This window comes from Sus scrofa, chromosome 14, assembly GCF_000003025.6.
Source record: "Sus scrofa isolate TJ Tabasco breed Duroc chromosome 14, Sscrofa11.1, whole genome shotgun sequence".
Lineage (NCBI taxonomy): Eukaryota > Metazoa > Chordata > Mammalia > Artiodactyla > Suidae > Sus > Sus scrofa.
In genome coordinates this window covers 18853506-18870356 of record NC_010456.5, presented here as the reverse complement: position 1 = coordinate 18870356, position 16851 = coordinate 18853506, and the positions used below count along the sequence as shown (strand labels likewise).

At 36.8% G+C, this 16851-nt stretch overlaps 1 long non-coding RNA gene across 1 annotated transcript in view; it reads right to left on the bottom strand.

Annotated features, from left to right (window-relative positions):
• LOC110256654 overlaps positions 1-9038 on the bottom strand; it is a 38846-nt gene extending 29808 nt beyond the window's left edge. The window contains exon 1 of the long non-coding RNA XR_002338505.1: positions 8866-9038. This is a non-coding gene — a long non-coding RNA (uncharacterized LOC110256654). The remainder of the gene's footprint in view (positions 1-8865) is intronic.

Here is a 16851-nt window from a genome sequence, read left to right as displayed (position 1 = left end):
GGTCAGTTCACTTGGAAAAGATACAAGTCATGCTCTGGTTAGTCTTCCTAAATTTATCAATCAAGCAAATTACTCCAAGCCCTTAAATTAGTAAAAGGGTAAAGAAAGGACAAGGTTGCACCATATGAGCTTGGTCAACACAAAAAGCAACATCAGGAATTGAAAGAAATTATTGTTACAATATTCCTTGGTTGTTGTCTCTCTCAGTGTAACTGCTGGAATTGAACATGAAGGGTTATTTTGGCAAAATAAAATAAAATAAATAAATAAATAAGGAGTTCCCATTGTGGCTCAGTGGTAACACACCCAACTAGTATCCATGAGATTGTGGGCTTGATTCCTGGCCTTGTTCAGTGGGTTAAGGATCCAGTGTTGCCATGAGCTGTGGCGTAGGTCACAGATGTGGCTCAGATCCTGCACTGCTGTGGCTGTTGGTATAGGCTGGCAGCTGTAGCTCTGATTCAACCCCTAGCCTAGGAAATTCCATATGATGTGGGTTCAGCCTACCCTCCTCCCAAAAAAAAAACATGAAGGGTTGTGGCTCTCTCAGGAAGTGGAGGGGGTCACTCATACTCTTGCCTTCCAAAATCCACAATGCCAAAACCAATAACTTCTCTCTTTAGCTGTCACTGAGATTCTATCAGTTAGACCTGATTTTGCCTTAAAAGTCTCTGAAATGCATCTGAACAAAATACTAATTCTATTAACCTAAATGTCACTCCATTTCCAAGCTTGTGATTTCATTTCCTATTGGGCTTCTAAACTCACATCACCTTATGTCCAAGATACAAAACACCCATCAGAGGTTTCACAATCACATCAAATGATACCATAAAGAGATTCTAATAAAAATATACAATGACACCAATACAACCACAGATACAAGATGCCCCCAAATCCTTGAGCAAAATCAAAGCCTAGGAAGCAAATGCCTCTGCAAGTTAGTCTCATTTCCAAATAAACTCTGAAATCAAAATTTTCCTTAGACTTTGTCTCTTTTGTTCCCATCTCCTTATTTTGCTTAGTTTCAGGTAGAGAAGTTCTGAGACCCAGTTAGAACTGGTGATTACTACAGCTAGGACTCTGTGGGTTTGGCTATTTTCAGACAGCTAACTTCTCATCAATTCAATGTTCAGTCTCCAATGGGCCTGTATTTTAAAGACTCCAAATAATGATTAGGATATATACAGTATCAAAGTACTGAAGACTCTCATGAAGTTTAGAAAATAAGGCAAATGTCAACCCCTAGAATTTTTACCCAGTAAAATTTGGTTTTATGAATTATTACTTAATGTAAGCAATGACTATTGGTAAAAACTCAAAGGTAAATCAGGGTAAGTTGAATATATTTTGTTTACATTCACTAGGTTGCCAGCCCTGTTGTCTAACCTTAAAGCCCATTAATATAAAAGTCAGAAAGAAGGAATATCCTAGAAAGAGTTTATCTTAGTATACACAAACATTTTAATGTTTATTTCAACTTTGAAAATCTTTTTTTTTCCACTGAGGACTAAATTCAGTATGAGATCTGCTATAACGTTTCTGCCTTATATATAAATATCCAAAGGAAACCTCACACGTGTTAAAAGGAGTGGGCCAGTGAACCATGTGGAAAAACCACAAGAATTCAAGGTTATTCCTTCCACCATTCCCTTAGTGTTTTCTGATGGCTACTCAAAATAACCTTAAAAAGAAACCATAATTAAGGCAGTCTGATAATATCATATATATTTATTGGCACCAAAAATATCACGTTAGAACTTTTCACGTCACACTCCTGTGCTCTGTAATACATATGTACGGCTCTAAGATATATGACTTAACTGTTTAAAAACTCCTATGGAAGTTCAAGCCCATAATGTCTAAATTCTTGGATAGAGAAAGCCTTTTTTTTCCTATATGTCAAATTTGTCTGTTTGCCCTCCTAACTGTGGACTTTACAACCCAGTATTTCTGAGGCACAAAGCCTTAAAAATTAAAAAGTGATATAAAATTTGTATAGTTTTGTCACAAAGGGCCACAGAAATTTAGTTTCCCATCCTTACCATGCAAGAAGATTTTTCACCCTGCTTATATATCCTTTCCGCATTTTTATTCTATTTATTTATTTTTTATTGATTAAAGGCTGATTAACTAGACATCAGGGCCTTTGAGGTTAGGCTCAGAAAACCGCAGCTGACAGTCCTTACTCCCAGGATCAGAGCATGCTGCTGCAAAACGGACTGCTTGCAGGAGAGCAAAGGAGATTCCAGGCTTCCTCCTGACCAGCCTGCTTCCTAAACAGCAGTGAGGTTTGGCCCTCCAGCAATTTTGTCCTAATGTTCGCTACCCCACAATAGGGAAGCCTTCCTCTGAGAAAGGGGACTTTTCTGAAGAAAGGAAACACAGAATCTGCCAAGCAATGTTTTTTTTTTTTTTTTTTTCTCTCTGAGTTTACATACCAGAGAAATCTACTTCTCCTGGTGGAGGAAGTGAAGAGGCCACGAAGGGCTACAAGCATTACACTAGCTGAGCATCTCCGGCACAGAAGGATAAACATCCAGAAAGAAGTTGCATGCCCTCTGATAATGGAATGCTCTTTTAGTTGAAAGTTTGGAAGCCATGAGCTGGATTGAAATACTGTAAGGCCAGTACTCTAAGGCACAGACAAATAACTGTATCTTCTCCTGGAACATTAAAGCACATAGAAATTAATTACAATATCCAGTGATATGCAGGGGGTAGTACCTTCACATACATTTTCTCCAGTGCAAGGCTGTATATCTTGGATTATAGCTCAATAACCAACTCCTCTTGTTTAGGATTCTTTCCGCTGCAATACCACACTGGCACATAGAAATTCAGCATCAGTTAGCTACACTAGAAGTGTAATGAAATTATGAAATGCCTACTTTTGTAGTGTGTTGTATTATGAAGTATGCTATAGTCAAAGTGAAGAGCATGCCAAATTTATTAAATCCACTGAAAATTTATATGTATCAGATACATATGATAAAAACTACTCCAAATTGTGCGGAAAAAACAAGATGAGCTACAAACTAGCCAATTACTAAATGATAGCAATAAATAATTTAGAACGAATATAAAACATAACTTTAATGTTCTTGAAAAACAGAGAGAGCTAGAGAAATTGGGAGTATATGTCACATTTTAATTTCCTATTTTGGTTAATAAATATATTATTGGAACAGAAAAAAAGATGTAGAAAGTAAACACATTAAAATTAGATATTGGAAGAAGATTCAAGTTTTTAAATGTATAATTTTGTACATGTTTTGTATAATGGTAGTATTGATGAAAAATTAATCAATCAAAGAAAGAATTAGATTATTTTATTTGGCCAAATCTGAGGATTACAACCCACCACCAGAACAATGAGGGGTTGAGGAGCCCTATAGGAAGAAGGCCAGGCAGCTAAAATATGTACTTACTTAACTGAAGCTTACAAAAGTCTACATCACGGAAATATTTTTAAAGCATTCTCAACCATGAGTCACATATATAGTAAGAAAGGAATAAGTTAAAATAATCTAATAATATTATACATCACATAAGAAATAATAGTGTAGCAAAATATAAACATTCTTCTCTGTGAAAAAGAGTGATTTTTAAACCAGGAACTATGTATCAGTGTTCTTACAAAGACAACTTATTTCAAAAAGCAGTAAGATAATAAAGCACGATGAATATATGTCTCTTCTGGAGCCAATGAAATTCCATTTTATGGCAACCAAAGTGCTTATGTGTGTCAATTCCAAATCACTGTGGTTAAACAGAGCACCGATGAGGGCAACTTTCAGTCAAGTTCTCATCCTCAAGCACAGGGACAGACAGGGGTGATGCATGTTTACAACTGTACCGCACAGAGTTTCATAGCAATGTCATTACTTTTCACATGCCTTTCTCTCTGCCATTTAACATTCTTCAAGGCATTGTCATAAAGTCTGCATTTCCCTATTTGATTATGCATAATGTGTTCAGTGACGTAGCACATCCTGTGGTGCACCACCCAGATCAGTCCTTCAGGACTACACACTGCTTGCTCCCCACCTCTGCTCATGTTCATGAGAGATAGCTCTCAGCTGTCTTCCTCTCTGGACAGTACATTCAGTCCAAGAAAACTGCTTCATCTAAATTACACCCCTCCCCGGGGGCACTAAAAACTGTCAGATATGGAGTCTAACGCACCATCCCTGACCTTGATGACAGGGCAGCTCAGAAGGGCCAGGCCCACTCCTGGGCTCCCTGTAGAGTAAGTCCAGACCTCTATTGCGGCTGCACCACAGCCCGAAGTTCTCTAACTGCTTTCCCCTCCACTGATACTGATCCTGAAAGCAGTGTTCAATAAGCTTCCTATACACATGCCCACTTTTCACAACACTTTTCCCAAACTCCAATTAGTAAATGACCTTTATCCTGTGCAGTAGACACTGAGAGCTGGCAACCAAAGATGCTTGCACCCCACATATATCTAAGGCTGGGCTGTCTCCACTCTTCCAGACATTCCAGGTATAGATACATCACAGAATGCCCAGTAACTGAGAGTTTGGGGGGAAACTTTTGCTTTCCTGGCACAGTTATAACCTCATAGTGTTTTGCCCTCTCTCTTTTCTTTCCTGTAGCCATCATCCCAATCCTGGAGGGTAGCAGTCATTGCAAGCATGTGGCTCCTCTCATATGACAGACAAGGTGCAAAGGATGGAAGGACAGGTTATACGAAGAGCTGTGGACCTTGTAGGATGGTTGAACTATCTCCCTTTGGAAACTCTAGTTAAGATAGAAAAAATAAGTTTATATTTGCTTAAGTCAAAGGAGTGTGGGTAGTTTTTACATATACCTATTTACAATTGTAATTGAAATCTCTTATTTTTTTAGATAATTTATTTCAAGTTTTTTCACGACTAGAATTAGAATTGCTGAATAAATTGCAGTCACAGGTCATCTTCTGAAGATGTTATTTCCTCATGATGCACATGACACATTCTTAAGTACCAAAGTGACTAAGTTCAAGGGTATAAACATCTTAATGCATCTAAACAGGCACTGCCAAAAATGTCTATTGCAACAATTTATGCTGCCTCCTAAAGACCATTAACGTCCACATCTCACAATACAGTTGCCAGACTAAATATGGCCATTAATGTTGCTCATTTTTTTAAGTTTATATGATTTTTTTCCCATTATAGTTGATTTACAGTGTTGTTAATTTCTACTGTACAGCAAAGTGGCCCAGTCATTCATATATATATATATATATATATATATATATATATATATATATTCTTATTCTCACATTATTCTCCATCATGTTCCATCACAAGTGACTAGATATAGTTCCCTGAGCTATACAGCAGGATTTCATTGTTTATCCACTCCACATACAATAGTTTGGGTCTATTAACCACAGAATCCCAGTCTATCCCACTCCCTCCCTCTTCCTCTTGGCAACCATAAGTCTCTTCTCCAAGTCACTGAGTTTCTTTTCTGTGGAAAGGGTCATATATGCTGTATATTAGATTCCAGATGTAAGTGATATCATATGGTATTTTCTTTCTCTTTCTGACAACTCACTTGGTATGAGAGTCTCTAGTTCCATTCATGCTGCTGTAAATGGAAATATTTTGTTCTTTTTTATGGTTGAGTAGTGTTCCATTGTGTATATATACCACATATTCTTAGTCCATTAATCTGTCAATGTGCATTTAGGTTGTTTCCATGTCCTGCTATTGTGAATAGTTGGTGGGAATGTAAATTGGTACAAGCCCTGTGGAAAACAGTATGGAGGTACCTCAGAAAACTAAATATAATACTACCATATGACCCAGCAATCCCATTCTTGGGCATATATCCAGATAAAACTTTCACTGAAAAAGATACATGCACCTGAATGTTGCTCATTTGATCAATGAAAACCTATATCTCAAAATTTCAAATTGGAAAGTTGGCTTGTTACTGAAATTGAAAGCAAAGTTTTTTTTCATGTTTTAGACTTTCCTGAGAATGAATGAATGAAAGGATGGATGCCGTATGTGCGAGGCACTGTTTTAACATCTGGGATTATAAAATGTGTGATACAAACACGGTCCTTTCGTCATGGAGTTTATATTCTCCTAGGATAGAAGAAACATAAACGAATAACACATGGTGTCATCAAATGAACATAGAAAATCCAACAAGGAATAAAGCAGTGGAGGGATACAGAGTGGTGCTGAGGCTGAGGTTATTTAGGCACAGAAATCATGGAAAGTACATTTGAAAAGGGATATTTGATTGGCAATCTATCTGCACTGAGGGAGAGTGAAAAAGGGAGGATGTGGGGATGGAACATTCTTGGCAAAGTGAACATCAGATGTAAAACAATGGGATGGAAATGAATCTCCCTGTAAAAAACAACAGACTAGAAATTCTCATCCTAAGTGAAGTAAGTCAGAAAGAGAAAGATAGATGTCATATGACATCACTTATATGTGGAATCTAAAATATGGCACAAATGAACCTATCTAGAAAATAGGAACAGATTCACAGTCATGGAGAACAGACTTGTGGTCACTGAGGGGGAGGGAACAAAATGGACAGAGTTTGGAGTTAGTAGATGAAAACTACTACATTTAGGATGGATAAGCAATGGTGTCCTGCTCCTCAGCACAGGGAACTCTATCCAGTATCTTGGGATAGAAGATGATAGAAGATAACATGAGAAAAAGAATGTGTGTATACGTGTGTGTGTGTGTGTGTGTGTGTGTGTGTGTGTGTGTGTGTGTGTGTTTGTGACTGGGTCACTATGCTGTGCAGCTGAAATTGGCACAACATTGTAAATCAACTATACTTTAATAAACACATAAAAGGTAACTAAAGAAAGCAATAGAGGCCGCAGCAGCATCAGCAACCAAGCTCATTGTGTTTAAACAGAGGGAGAAAGAGAGAAGATGGAAGGATATGATCAGGAAGGCAGCCCATATAATACCATCTACCACATGTCATGGGGTGAACATTATCTCCCACAAAAGGATGTATTAAGAGCCCTATCCCCAGAACCTCAGAAGGCAACCTTACTGGGAGATGGGGGCTTTACAGAGGTAATCAAGTTACAATGAGGCAGCTAAGGTGGACTCTAACCCAACAGGATGGTTTGCCTTAGTGAAAAAAGAAATTTGGACACAGAGGTGGACAGACACAGAGGGAAGATGGTGGAAGAGGATCTTGGGAGAAAGCAGAATCTGCAAGCCGAGGAGAGAGGCTGGGAACATATTTACCTCTCACGGCCTCAGAAAGAACCAGCCCTGCTGGCATCTTAATTTCAAACTTCTATCTTCCAGACTGTGAGACAATAATTCTCTGTTGTTTAAGCCCCAAGTTTGTGGTACTTTGTTAACACAGCCCCAGCAAAATACACCGTATAGAAACTTCTATTCCTCCTACATGCAGTAAGAAGCCACTGGATAACGCTGAGCAAGAGGGGAAAAAAATCAATTTAATAGTTAAAAATAAGGACCATTTCTATTTTCTTCTTGGAGGATTAAAGCAAAAGCAGAAATTAGGAACCAACAGAGGGAAATTATTAGGCAGCAACTGTAATAATCTCAGAAGTGATGATGTCTTGGAAAAGAGTGGCAGAGTTGGGAACTTGAGAAATGGACAGATTTGAAATTTATTTTTAAAACTTGATTAGTAAAACATGGGCTGTGAAATAAAGTAAGGATTCAAAAAATTAACAGTTACATGTTTTGCTCTGAAAACATGCTGGATTAGGAAAATTTTGGACTTTTCAGAAAGATGGAACAAAGTTATTTTGACATGCTAAATCTTTTTAATGTGTACGGATGGCCAATGGATAATGTCAAGTGGGCAGAAAAACAAAGGTCTAAAAACTCAGTAAAGGTCAAAGCTATAGATACAAATTTTAGAGTCTTCATTCTATGGAAACTTTTAAAAGCCATTCAACATATACCGAATTGCCTAGGAGGAATAAATACAAATAGAGAAAAAACAAAATAACAAGGACAGTGAACTACATCTGAGAGCACTATCAAATGTAAAGACTGGTAACAGCACATAACAAAGAAAATTCAGAAGCAAAATCATGCCTTTGCCGTTTTAGCATACTGGAATCCAAATCAATTCCAAAGAGTGGCATATCACCAGCTTACAAAGCATAGCAGTAAAAAATTAGAAACAAAGAAACAAATTTGTATGAAGAAGATGATGATTCATAGCTTGAAATCCTCAAGAGTTGTCAGGAAGCGTAAGAGCTGAGCTAGGTATTTGCTCAGCAATTAGGACATCGTGTCTTATGTAAAATAGAACAAAATCAGTCAAAAGATGTGGGCAGAATCCAGTCTACTGCGGGTTGTATGAATTGTAAGAGAAGTGAACTAATTTATGTTCACAAAACCTTCAGCAAAGGAAAAAGCAATGTGTATAAATTAGAAGTTCTTCTTGTGTGTGAAGATGTGAATATCTTTGGAGATTGAAGGTTTCAACAAAGGAACACATTTATGTTTGTACAACCCTGAAGAAAAAAGCCACCTATTTTTCTTTATATGGGACATTCATTCTCTGATTCATTGATTGATTCAGCAACCATTTTAGAGGGCCCATTTTATGTCAAACATTACTCTACAGGGTGGGATATAACAAGGAGAGACAACAAACTTTAATTTCAATTGAAATTGAGTGTGTGTGAGGGGAGTCGTTTGCTTTTAGGTAACGTAGAAAAACAGGTACCATATTTCCCCTCTAGCCTATAAAAAAAGAACCAGACAAAACTTATCAAAAGAAAGTTTACCAGACTTTGAAAAAATGTAGTGCAGGACAGTAGTCCCTGAAACAGAGGAAACCCAGGAGAAGAAATTTGTAATTGCCCACCTTTCCTTCTGGAGCGAGTATCTGCAGTGCCTCAGGGAGGGGCAGTCCAGCTGGAACAGGAGTTGGCTGCCTTTCTCCCAGATTTCCGGAACAGAGTGGATTCCAAGATGTCAGGGCGAGCAGAATGCACCAAGCCGCGTGCCAGCCAGAAGGAAGCAGTACAGAGCTGAGCTCTCCAGTTGTGCGCATGGCCCTCCCCACGCCTCCAGGTGAATGAGGGATCAGTACAAGAAACCACCCGAGACTGCAAGAGCGCCACCTGGAGGAAAACACTGAGGCAAAAAGCTTCTGAGCTAAAGCACAGCTGAGAAAGTTTGTGTTTCCATCAGCTGGAGAGAAAACACTCGTTATTCAAGGGGCATAGATTAAACAGAACGTCATTGCCTAGGCACTGCAGAGGCACAGGTGGTGGTGCAAAGGCAGAATTTTCTTAGTCTGTCCTGGTTCACACAGTAAACACCAAAGCAAGAATCATTAGAAGAGGACAATCATAGTTACCTTACTGTATTCCATGAGTTCATAAAGCTGGAGGAAAGATTGAATATAGTGTCAGTGATAAAGCCAGGCACTAATGTGATTGGGACAGGTTTTAGTTAGAATTTCTCTTGCAATAGGTCAGATGGTCCGGCATGAACTGAGTGCGGGGTGGATGTGTAAAGAAGTGACCAAGAATTTTAAATGGAGAGTGAGGAAGCAGGGAGTGGGAGCTGCCAGAGTTTGAACAGAGTCAGGTCCACGTGAAGCCCATGTGGGTTGTTATCCCAAGTTCATCAAAGTCACAGAGGCTGGAAGATGGGTCCTCCGGTCAGGTGTTGGCTGCAGTAGTCCATTGTTTTGGCAGCCGTGAGTTTTCTTAAGCAGGCAATGTAAGAGGGGAAGGGTCATCCTAGGAATGCAGCTTTGAGCTGTTAGAAACCATGCTGGTGATTGCTCACTTCTTCCAGACTGCATGTGTGTGTGGAGGGGAGATATGGACAGATCACCCCTGCTGAGAGGCTGCAGTTTTATCCACCAGGTGGAGCCCCAGCTAAGAGGGGGTTGAAAGGGTCCTGGCTAGGGTGGTTAACAAGCGAATCACTGTCAGTGGTGACTGTGGAAATGGAAGACTTTTTTTCCTTTTAAGAGCCAAATCAAATTCCTAGAAATGAAAATTAGTGTCTGAGATTAAATCATACTATATGGGACTAATGGCAAATAATAATAGACCAAAATAAAAACGTAAAAATTTGAAGGCATCAAAATAGAAACTACACAAAGTGAAACACAATAAGAAAAAAATGAAATAAAAATAAAGCATAAGTGGGCTGCGGAACAGCTACAAGGGGCCTAAAATATGAGAAATTTGTGCTCCTTCCCCAAAATAGGGAAATAGGTAGGTAAATGTATTTTTGGAAAATAATAGCAAAAATGTATCACATTTGATGAAAGAAGTTCTAAGAATTTCAGTGAAACCCAAAACAAAAAATATGAATAAAACTATAAAAAAGCACAGTACAATGTGCTCAAAATCAGCAATAAATTATAAACAAGGTCATAGAAAAATGCCCATGGAATATAAAGAAACAGAGAAAATGCTAACAGTGGACTTCTTACCATAAACCATGCATGAAGCAAGGCTTTCAAAGTCAAGTAAGAAAAACCGTCAGCCTACAACCCCATACCAATTGGAAACAGCTTTCATATATGAAAGCAAAATTAAAACTCTTTCAGTGTAAAATTTGAAGGAATTAATATTAATCAGTTCTACAGTATGAGAAATATAAGTTCTTCTGAATGAAAGGAAATGATACCCAAGGGAAATCTAGATCAGCTCAGTGGTTAAAGAGGATGAGAAACAGTAAAAATTAAGTATTTTTAATAGTTAAAAAATAACAAATGATGTAAAAACATAATATATTATAGCATATATAACATAATTAAAAGTCATTGCATGTAAAACATGACAATAATGCCAAAAAGGTTGAAATGGAAGACACAGAAATATAATATTGTAAGTTTCTTATATGTGAGGTGGCCTAATAGTATTTGAAGGTAGAATGTAATAAAGCAAAGGATACTATACTCTAGGGTACTATGAATCCTAAAGAAGACACATAAGAAATAAAATACAGTTGGAACTAGTAACCTAAAAAAAGGAGATAAAATGGAATCATAGAATATATGTAGTGGTCACTAAATACATATTGATTGCATAAAAAATAATATGCTCAGTTAATAGAAAAGAAAGGTGGTAAAATAATGAGTTGGAAAATAACTTCACAGGAAAGTAGAAAACAAATAGGAAGATGGCAGATTTAAACAAACATATTAATGACTACACTAAACATAAATATAAATAAAATTACGCCCATTCAAAAGAAGGGATCGTTCATTTAGATTTTTTTTTAAAAAAAGGCTCAGCCTATACTGCCTATGAGAAAATCACATAAAATATTTTCTTACAAATAAGTGGAAAATAAAAGACAATATTTAACATAAATTAAAAGAAAGTTGGAGGCAGTAGACTGAAAAAGAGTGCTTTTCCTCTCATTGGATATTTGAAAATAAAATAATAGACACAGTGTGTTTATTAGCCAAAATGGGCTAGGCTGTGTGTTTTGCTGTGTGCAAAACAGCCCCCACATTTCAGTAGGTTAGACAATAATTGTTTATTTTTTGTTCAGACTTCATGTCTGGTGGATTATCTATTGTCATCCAATGCCACCCTTGTTGGCAGTTAGCAAAGAGAGAGACCAGAGTGTCTCAGCAGAAATTAAATACTATGCTTTCCACATGTAACTCCTGTGCAGACTGATGATAGTTACAGGAGGTTAAGAAAAATAAATAAATAAATAAATAGGAGTTCCCGTCGTGGCGCAGTGGTTAACGAATCCGACTAGGAACCATGAGGTTGAGGGTTCGGTCCCTGCCCTTGCTCAGTGGGTTAAGATCCGGCATTGCCATGAGCTGTGGTGTAGGTTGCAGACGCGGCTCAGATCCTGCGTTGCTGTGGCTCTGGTGTAGGCTGGTGGCTACAGCTCCGGTTAGACCCCTAGCCTGGGAATCTCCATATGCTGCAGAAGCGGCCCAAAGAAATAGCAAAAAGACCAAAAAAATAAAATAAAATAAATAAAATAAAATAAAATAAAATAAATAAATAAATAAGACATGTAGTTACACACTTGATGATTTTTTTTATTACTCCATGGCTAGCATGGTGTTCAGAACTCAGATGGTGATATACAGATGGATTTTTAATGCTTTCATTTCCCACAAAGCCACATTTGTTATTATCTTTCTCAAAAAATCTTAATAACTTGAAAATGAAAAGATTAAAAACAGTGACTTTATATCAGGCCAGTGCATGTGTAAAAAAACATAAATATTTATACAACACACTTTTTTTATGGTGACTATCCCTAGAAGGATAAGAAAGAAATGTTTACCAGTAATCTCTGGAAGAGGAACAACTGGTTCAAGATTTGTGGGGAGAAAGAGTTCCTCTTCACTGAAAACTGTTGTTAATGGTTTTAATTTTTTTCCTTAAGTATATATATTTAAGTGTATACTAATATATATTTTTCTTAAGTATATATTACTGTTTGGGTTGAATTGTGTTCCTCTAAAATGCATGTACTGAATTCTTAACTACCCAAACCTGAGAATGTGACCTTATCTGGGAATAGGTTGTTGTAGATGTGTCTGCGTCTGTGTCCCAAGTTCCTCTTTTGTTATAAGAATAATATTGGATCAGAGGCCACCCTACTCCAGCACGACATCATTTTGAGGTACTTGGTGACAGTAGTCTTAGCAAACTAATACAATTACTCAATAAAATAGAGTAATTTTAGTATAAAATTTTAGTATAAAAATTCATGTTTAGTATTCAACAGAACTTCAGAAGGAGGAGAACCAAGAGCATGTGGTGAGTTACTCTAGGAAAGGGGATGGGGTACAAAACTATTACCTAGATGGCATGGAAACTGGAAGGAAGGATAAGGCAGTAACACTGTTGCACTTAATTGAAAAGATGTATAGCTGACCCATGAAGCCCCACATTTGTTGAGAGACTGGGTTTTGGTTTTGGATGTGTGCTATGTGTCGGCTGTATTACTTGATTTTTAGGTTGCGTGGACACTTTCACAGGGGCCATCGCAGCTCATAAGCATTAGATGTTTGACATTCATAATCCTCCAACGGAGTGCTCAGACACAGACGGCTCATCCGATGCAACGTGGGCCTCAAAGGAAAGAACAAAAACATTGGGCCAAGTGTTAGAACCCCTGGAAGGTATTCTGACTTTTATCACATGGTTGATTATTTAAGTGTTGGAAATTGGTAACTTTTGGAAGCTATTAAAAGCCATGCAAATATTTCTGCTTGATGCAAAGGGATTATGTTTTTCGGTATTACTGACATTTCTTTACTGCTCTGAGTCATTTGTGATTGCTTTTTTACCATCTCTGTGTGATCTGCATCTGTGCTTGAAAGCAAAAAGATAGGAATGGGGCTACTTATTTATTTCTTACAGAAATGTGTCCTAAAATCAACACAAATTGCCTTTTTGTTGCTACAACTATAAAGTGGTTAGTGCTCTTCGTGGTATTAACACATTAATATACTTCGAAAAACCCTAAAAAGACAAAAGACAAGTGTGTATATATATACACACACACATATATATACACATATACACACACACAAATATACATATATATGTGTACTTTGAAAAAAGGCAAGATATTTCACTTCTTGGAGAAGTTGACTATAAGCTCTTTTGGCATCATGATAATCTTACTGTCAACTGGATAAATTGACAAAGCTCACTTCATCTGCCGTTTACTTTCTTCAACTATTTAAAAATTATTTTTGTGCCACAAAATTTGCTTCATGGCTCTGTTATTGCCAAGTTCTGTTTGTGAAGTATTTTTAAGAAGAAGAGAGAAAACCAAAACATTTGTTATTTAGTGATTACTTCTCCAAATACCTATTTATTATTTTTAATAAATTATTTTAATAATAATGATGTTATACATGGAAAATTACAATTTCATTTAACCCTACCATAAAGCACAAGGAACTGAAACTCTCTTAGAGAGAAAACTTCAACATGAGTATCATTGCCAACACTTCCCCAAAATGCAGGTTCGAAGAAGAATTTGAAGAAAGAGCACATGTCAAATTAGGGAGAGGTCTCTCTGGTGTATAACAGTTAAGGTAGGACGCTTAAAGAGAAAGCAACAAATGAGGAGATTCAAAGTACAGTTCTAACAGAGATCTCTTAAGAACAGTTGTTTAAGACCTATTTTTATTCCAAACATTAATTTTTTATTCCTTCAATGTGCATTTGGGAAGGAAAGAAAAATGCCTACCTCTCTCAGGAAATGGGCCTATTCCTAATTTCTCTTAATATCACTGGAGAAATGACCCTTCCTAGATAATTAGGTTTTCCTGTTAATCGAGGTCTAACATTTTACTGTCTCTTACTGTTCTTTAATAAAATGAATTTTGAGGGTTCTTTTCTTAATAAAATACACCTGAAATCAATTAAAATTAATTCCCCCAGGTCATAATTTTAAAAATTGGTATAGCATTTTGCTTACTGTGGAACAGAAGATGTTAATACTATAGGACCTAGGGGTGACTGTTATCTAGGAGATGATCTGAAATGTTACTTCTTTAAATAAAATATTTTGGGAGATATTGACTTTCCTCATTTTTATCTCTATCACATTCATGTAATATTTCTCTCTGCAAAGCATTGTAAAAATATGCTGTTAAATAAGGGACAAAACTCTCTGTTTGCTCCTTTCTGCTAGGTGCTAATATTTAATGAGACTATTATTGCCATTCTAGAATACAGTGATGGCTTCTACAGCTGTTGAGACCAAATGAAGAACTAACTGCACAATGGCAGGGATCTTCTGTTTTATTCACTTGAGTATCCAAAATGCACAGAAGAGTGCATAGCATGTGATTGAAGTTGAGCAAATATTTTTCAGATCAGTGTGTTCTCTGTGGTTTAGCTGTCAGTTTCAAGTTTACTCTGCTGTTCTACAGCCTGAATGTGTGTAGGTCTGGTATTTAACCTCTCTGTGTATCCCCTCCCTCATCACTAAAGTGGTACAAAATAGTTCCTATTTCATAGCTTTCCGGAGGGGAATTATCACATCACACATGCATGCATTCATGTGATAGAATTCTATGTTGCAGATCAGAAGTGTTAAAATTATTAAATATTTTATTCTTTATTATTGAATAGCTTAGGTTGTTCTCTCAAGTGCCCCAGCAGAAAGAAAGATGCATTGCCCTTCTACCACTAATGTACTTCAGGGGATTGTACAGCAAAGGCTTTGGGATGGATAGATGGCTAGAGAATTGCTAGTGTCACAGCCATGGAGACATTTATCTTCTTTACTCTCACTTGGCCTCTCTTTTCTCCTCTCGTGGTTCTCGTTGCTAACTGCCCTGACTCTGAATCATTTTTCCATTCTTTTGGACTCCTTTCCTTTGAGCTGCTAGGGTTTGCTGTTTTTCTTCGTTTCTCATTTGTCTCACTTTCTGATAATTTTATCAGTATTATATGTCAGTCCTATGCAAGAAGGTGCCATATCTTGCCAGAAAAGTCAGTCTCCAGGTAATTGAGGTATGTAAGCCCTTTGGAGATACTTAGATGATGGCTCCTGGCTTTAGTTAGATAAGCTGGTGAATTTTTACAGAGCTATCTTACTGTGGGCTAACACCAGGCTAATAGCATATCATGTAATTAAATGGTTTCTCTATATTTTAATAATCATATATTGAAATGAATCTTAAAGATGGTGCATACAGACACACTGATTTATTTGTTACTGCATTTTTTTATGGCAGCCACTGCAAGAAGCTGGCACTAGTTCTGATGGAGTGCATTTGATGTCATTAAAACATAATAGAATTAATGAGTAAGCAGTACATAAAAGTCCAAAACTCAACATAACAGAATTGAATAATGTAAACATCATAATATATTTGATGCATTCTCCTTTCTTTCCTAATAATAACTCTTCTCAGGCAATATATTGTCTATTTTGCAGAATTACAGGGCTAAAAGTTTGTCTAACAAAATGAAAGTTATCTAACATTTTGAGGATTGATTTGCAGTGTGGATGATTATCTCAGTCTATCTTTCCATCTCTCTCCCTCTTCCCATCATTCCCTCCTTTTCCAGCTACTTAGGACTCTCCCAGAAGCAAAATAAAGAAGTCAGTTGGGTAGTGAGACTTAAAGTAAAGTTTGCACACTCCAAAAAGTGCACAAAAATGTTCACTAGTGAGTATGCAGCAGCAATATTAGTTAAGTGTCTCATTTCATTTGAACTTATATTTTGAGATACTTCAAGTTAAATGTTACATTAATATATTAATATTCCTAGTTAATAAATCAAAAATATTTATATGCAGTGTATATTAAATTTTTCCTGATGGAGCACACTATTAAATAAAATTGGAGATCAAGAAAATGGGAATAGTTGAGAATTATATGTTGTAGATGTGCAGTAGTCATTTATTCCAAAATCCATTCTGAGTTTCCATTATCATGTATAATCCCTTGGTCTGGGCGTCACTTTTTGTAGAGGTAAATAAGCAAAGAATCCAACAAGACCACAAAGAAGAAAAGAAAGCACTGGCTTCCTCAAAATAAAAAGCAGCCATCCGTAGATAAAACATAATCTAGCCAGAAATACTGACGCATCAGGAAAATCAGGTTAAGTTCAATGTTAGTATTTCAAATGTTGTCACTATATTAACTATAAAATTTAAGTGTTAAAAGAGAATAATACTGTGTCTTGAGACATTCTTATATAAAACTTATATTTTTCACCAAAAAAATCACCAAGTAATGGAATTCATTCATTCATTGTGCTTGGTGCTGGTGATAAGCATGACTAAGACTCACTGTTTTCAGTGAGTTTATAGGTTGGATACTATAGAATATGATGAATAAAATGATGGTATTTATAAAACAATA